Below are 7,092 nucleotides of genomic sequence, written 5' to 3'. Positions count from 1 at the left end.
GAAATTCACATACTGTCCCGTTTTCAGTTTTAGGTCCTCTGGTAGGTTAGGATAAGGGCACTTTAGTACGACACTTTCTTGACGTTGGGGATCATTAGGAGGTCGGGCTTCACAGGTAACAATGTAGTTGGAAAAGGGGGGTAAAATGAGACTTAAAATGATGGGAACCACTGGCCTAAAGGTGACCTCGAAAAGGTTAAGTACTAGCTGGCTTCCTGTCCCTGACGACGGGGAATTATAACACTTGCTACGCTGTCCTCCAACAACCGCTCTGAATGGACTGTAAGTCGTTCTTATAGTGGATACCGTTGGCCGCATCGCCATGATAATATCCCTGAACCAGTGAACACAATTGGAGAGAGAGAGAGAGAAAAGAATCGTTCTTGGAGTAGGAAAAGAGAGAGAGTATACGTCCTTCACACTACCGCAAACTGAGTCACCATGACTGCTGTCTCTACCCCCCTCCCCCCATGAATACATGGCCGGCCATTCCCACAAAACCCTGCGGCCGTCAAAGCAGCCTCCCTCCGACTTCATGCAGGTCGGCGTTCAATCCCCGACCGTTCAAGTGGTTGGGCACCATTCCTTTTCCCCCCGTCCCATCCCAAATCCTTATCCTGATCCCTTTCCAGTGCCATATAGTCGTAATGGCTTGGCGCTTTCCCCCCTGATAACTCCAACTCCCTCCTGCCATCCCAGTGGCCTGCCCACCCTATGGACTCCGCCAGTATGGTGGAGTCCATAGCCTCGGGCCGGGCTTGGGGAGTAGAAGAACTCCCAGAACCCCATCAACCAGGTATCAACCAGGTATCAACCATCAACAGTTTTTCCTATACCCGGGCCAATAACAACCTCTCTTCACACACCACAAAGGTAATAAGAACAAGGGAAACGTGAAGTAATCTTCCCAGACTGTAGATTATCTTCTGGAAACTCCAGAGTTGAAAAATAACATAATAAACACGAGGCCAAATATAATATTCCAGTTATTGAAAACAAAAATATTCAAATAATTTAGTTAATAGTAATGTTATTAATGAGAAAATCAGTAGAAGCCATCTTGAGGTTATCTTGAGGTTATCTTGAGGAGGAGGGTTATCTTGAGCCATGAGGAGGATTTGGACCTCTGCTCTGGGTACTCCAAGTAAACACCTTAGGCTACAGAATTCCTGGGACCAGATTCACGAAGCAGTTACGCAAGTACTTACGAACCTGTCCATCTTTTCTCAATCTTTGGCGGCTTTGTTTACAATTATTAAACAGTTAATGAGCTCCGAAGCACCAGGAGGCTGTTTATAACAATAACAACAGTTGATTGGCAAGTTTTCATGCTTGTAAACTGTTTAATAAATGTAACCAAAGCCGTCAAAGATTGAGGAAAGATGTACACGTTCGTAAGTGCTTGCGTAACTGCTTCGTGAATCTGGCCTCTGGACTACTAAGCCAGCGTGCATAGGGAAATTGTGTAAAACCCTGATTAGGCCTCAATAGAAGCCACAGGAACCCTAGACACGCAGGGGTGTCAAGCTCAGGGTCCCATGAGGGCCATATGGGCCACATTTGTGTTGTCATGAGGGCCACACACCACAACTAATTGAAGTCATTTAATAAAAATAATTGCAGAATATTTTTATTACTTAAAAACATACAAAATGTTCATATAAATGGTTTAGCAGCTAGGCACATTCATGAATGCAAAGCAATGAAGTAAGTTTAATAATATATATATATATATATATATATATATATATATATATATATATATATATATATATATATATATATATATATATATATATATATATATATATATATATATGTCGTACCTAGTAGCCAGAACTCACTTCTCAGCCTACTATGCAAGGCCTGATTTGCCTAATAAGCCAAGTTTTCATGAATTAATGTTTTTTCGTCGACCTAACCGACCTAACCTAACCTAACCTAGCTTTTTTTGGCTACCTAACCTAACCTTACCTATATATATAGGTTAGGTTAGGTTAGGTAGGGTTGGTTAGGTTCGGTCATATATCTACGTTAATTTTAACTCCAATAAAAAAAAATTGACCTCATACATAGAGAAAAGTGTTGCTTTATCATTTCATAAGAAAAAAATTATAGTAAATATATTAATTCAGGAAAACTTGGCTTATTAGGCAAATCGGGCCTTGAATAGTAGGCTGAGAAGTGAGTTCTGGCTACTAGGTACGACATATATATATATATATTTAACGGCAACATAGATCCTATGCAACAGCAACAAGTATATTGTCGCGTCTTTATCCTTGAGTCTTGAGTCACGCATTGGGCCTTCATATTTATCGCAACCCGTCCTCGACTCAAGTCCATTCCATCCAGCGGTCAACCCCACAGACGCATTCATCAATTTTTACATGCTGTTCATTCAAAATGGGAGTTTTCTCAAATATAAATTAATATTATAATATATTAACATATTGTGCATATATAGGCATAGGTTAGGTTAGGTGTTTAGGTTCTGTTGGCGATTATTTTTATTTGTAGTACGTGGGTGAAGCATTTACAGCGTTGTGGTTCGAACACAAGTCGTCAGTGAAGCACTTGTTCCGGAAGTGTTCGAACGTAATCAGTTGTAAGTCGTGTGTAAACCGTTTTTCATATATAAACAGGGGGTTTGGCGGGTGGATGGAATCACTTTTGGATCTTTGTTTGGAGGACGGGCTGTTTACAGCATTGTGGTTCGAACACAAGTCGTCAGTGAAGCACTTGCTCCGGAAGTGTTCGGACGAAATCAGTTGTGAGTCGTGTGTAAACCGTTTTTCATTCATAAACAGCTGGGGGTTTGGCGGGTGGATGGAATGGACTTTTGGGTCTTTGTATGGAGGACGGGCTGATTAAGATAGATGATTCGTTTCATAATGTCTTTTCAATTTGTACTCTTTTTGGCGTGCTGTTGTTGCAAACTAAACAATATATCTTTCCATTCACCGTTCTGCAAAAATACTGTAATTCCCATTTCTATTTAAACACTCGCCCTTCTTCGTTCAGTTGATTTTTTTCTCCTCACTGGAGGATCACTTGAAAAATAAAAAAATTACAATTAAAAATAAAGTCACCGGTTAAAAAAATGAAACGAAATTTAGACCAACTTAACAGTTAACGTCATGTCAATTTTGAGAAGTCTTAACTCGCTTTCCTCACAGCTGCATTCGTGTTTCTTTTGTGCTTTTGAAATTTATTAAAAGGTGATAATTTTTTATAAAAAATGCAATTTTGGTCGTTAAATGACCAAATTACAATATCCTTTATGCGGGCCACAGGTGTGCTTGCAAAGGTCCACATGTTTGACATGCCTGCAGAGGATTCAGTTGTATCTCAGGTTGCAACTCTTTTAACCATGTCATGGTGTAGTTTTCTTAGGAATTTGCTTGGGAGTACCCAGAGGTTCGAATCTTGCTCACGGCTCCTACTGATTTTCTCGTTGATACCTCACGTTCATATGATTTCTTTGTGAATACTGTTAATAATAGACTAGTTATAATAATAATAATAGTGCAGATTTTGAAAACAGTTGTAATATTATAAATAATGCATTTCAAAGCGTGTTAAGATGTCTTAGTTAAAACACAAACCGTAACTGTCTCTATTTCCCGCTTGTTACAACTTGTAATAAAGTTGTTACATCTTGGCTGAACGTGTTTATGACGTATTTAGAACGTTGTTACAACTTGCTATATTGGTTGTTATAACTGGTTAGGTGGTGTTAAAACTTGTTCGAACGTTGTACCAACGTTCGTAGTATGTGTTTGGCGGGTTTTTCATTTATTTACCTTAGGCACAGTGATTAGTTGTAGCTTTAATAACCGTCGGGTGTTTTTCTACCTGTATATGGGTTCCTGTATATGGGTTCCTGTATATGGGTTCCTGTATATGGGTACCTGTATATGGGTACCTGTATATGGGTTCCTGTATATGGGTTCCTGTATATGGGTTCCTGTATATGGGTTCCTGTATATGGGTTCCTGTATATGGGTTCCTGTATATGGGTACCTGTATATGGGTTCCTGTATATGGGTTCCTGTATATGGGTACCTGTATATGGGTTCCTGTATATGGGTTCCTGTATATGGGTTCCTGTATATGGGTTCCTGTATATGGGTTCCTGTATATGGGTACCTGTATATGGGTTCCTGTATATGGGTTCCTGTATATGGGTTCCTGTATATGGGTTCCTGTATATGGGTTCCTGTATATGGGTTCCTGTATATGGGTTCCTGTATATGGGTTCCTGTATATGGGATTTGGGAAATTTCTCACACCGTTGAGGATAATTCATATAATTCATTAGTGTATTCTTATTTGCTTGATGAAAATATTTTTGTCTTTATCAACGTAGTTTTAATTCCACTATTTTTTTCTTTGGCATTTATCTAGAAAGCAAAACATAATATTTAATTTAATTTAGTTGAAGGCCGGATTGGGGGGCTGGGCCTGAAGGAGGTATCTAAGACTACCTAATAGCTAAGGATTATATCAAAATATTTAGTCGTGACTAGAGATGGGGTCCAAGACGGACCAAAACGTCGTTACTTTCATTCTAAAGTGTTGAAAGTTGGGTTAATTGGCCTTAATGTTTGTCTAAACTGTGTTATATATATATATATATATATATATATATATATATATATATATATATATATATATATATATATATATATATATATATATAAATATATATATATATATTCTGGGAGTATGGGTTCGAGTCACTTCTGGGGTGTGAGTTTTCAGTTGCATATGTCCTGGGGACCATTCAGGCTTGTTCGCATATATATATATATATATATATATATATATATATATATATATATATATATATATATATATATATATATATATATATATATATATATATTGGTGTATACTGGCAGCAGGTTTTCTTTCAAACATGCTTCATTGAATATGACCGCATATTCTGTATTTATTATTTTCTGGTTTAGGGCTTCTATCCCTCTAACTATTTTCTTAGCATCAGGGCTTAATTGGAATAGGAGTTCTCCAAAACTCATTTTCGTACTTTAAGGTGAAGAAAAGAAGTGATTTACTATAGAGTGTATTACACTTATTTGTATAATTTGCACGACGTTTCGAACCTCCATGGTTCATTCTCAAGTGAACAGATCTTACAATACTAGTTGATTTTATACCCGCATTAGGTCAGGTGATAATACAATGAAGGTGAAAACATGGGGGGATACATAAGGGATAAACATAGGGGCTGCAGAAGGCTTATTGGCCAATACGAGGCATCTCCTATCTAAACACAAAGATTAATCCAGTGTAATTGGCCTGTTATGTTGGACATTGTCTTCTGTGTAGTAAGGACAAGACAAGAACATATCGATGCCAACACAGAAGACAATGTCCAACATAACAGGCCAATTACACTGGATTAATCTTTGTGTTTAGATAGGAGATGCCTCGTATGGGCCAATAAGCCTTCTGCAGCCCCTATGTTTATCCCTTATGTATCCCCCCATGTTTTCACCTTCATTGTATTATCACCTGACCTAATGCGGGTATAAAATCAACTAGTATTGTAAGATCTGTTCACTTGAGAATGAACCATGGAGGTTCGAAACGTCGTGCAAATTATACAAATAAGTGTAATACACTCTATAGTAAATCACTTCTTTTCTTCACCTTAAAGTACGAAAATGAGTTTTGGAGAACTCCTATTCCAATTAAGCCCTGATGCTAAGAAAATAGTTAGAGGGATAGAAGCCCTAAACCAGAAAATAATAAATACAGAATATGCGGTCATATTCAATGAAACATATATATATATATATATATATATATATATATATATATATATATATATATATATATATATATATATATATATATATATATATCACAGAAAAAAATGTACATAATTATGTTTAGTAACTTGCTCTTACACATAATTTATCCAATGATGGAATCAAAGTCTGCCAAAGTATATACTCTTAAAGAGTATATATTCTTAAGTATATACTCTTAAAGAGAGAGCTGATATCAGACCACCTTGGAGTGTCTTTCAGCAGCCTGAGGACAATAATGCGCCAAGAACGGTGACAATTTTTTAATAAACTCGAGAGAAAAGTGAAATCTACACTATTCCATCTGTCATCACTACTGTGCAGGAAGAACCACACATCTATGGGTCATTCAGATAGGTCACAACCTTTCCTCACTGCCTCTCACTATCACAACCTTCCTCACACTGCCTCTCACTATCATAACCTTCCTCACACTGCCTCTCACCATCATAACCTTCCTCACACTGCCTCTCACTATCACAACCTTCCCCACACTGCCTCTCACTATCACAACCTTCCCCACACTGCCGCTCACTATCATAACCTTCCTCACACTGCCGCTCACTATCATAACCTTCCCCACACTGCCTCTCACCATCATAACCTTCCTCACTGCCTCTCACCATCATAACCTTCCTTACACTGCCTCTCACCATCACAACATTCCTCACACTGCCTCTCACCATCACAACCTTCCATACACTGCCTCTCACTATCATAACCTTCCTCACACTGCGTCTCACCATCACAACCACCCCCACACTGCCTCTCACTATCATAACCTTCCTCACACTGCCTCTCACCATCATAACCTTCCCCACACTGCCTCTCACCATCACAACCTTCCCTCACACTGCCTCTCACCATCACAACATTCCTCACACTGCCTCTCACCATCATAACCTTCCTCACACTGCCTCTCACTATCATAACCTTCCTCACACTGCCTCTCACTATCATAACCTTCCTCACACTGCCTCTCACCATCACAACCTTCCATACACTGCCTCTCACCATCACAGCCTTCCCTCACACTGCCTCTCACTATCACAACCTTCCCCACACTGCCTCTCACTATCACAACCTTCCCCACACTGCCTCTCACCATCATAACCTTCCCTCACACTGCCTCTAACTGTCATAACCTTCCTCACACTGCCTCTCACCATCACAACCTTCCTCATACTGCCTCTCACCATCACAACATTCCTCACACTGCCTCTCACCATCACAACATTCCGCACACTGCCTC

This window comes from Procambarus clarkii, chromosome 54 (genome assembly GCF_040958095.1).
Source record: "Procambarus clarkii isolate CNS0578487 chromosome 54, FALCON_Pclarkii_2.0, whole genome shotgun sequence".
NCBI lineage: Eukaryota > Metazoa > Arthropoda > Malacostraca > Decapoda > Cambaridae > Procambarus > Procambarus clarkii.
Note: the sequence above shows the minus strand (reverse complement) of the source record.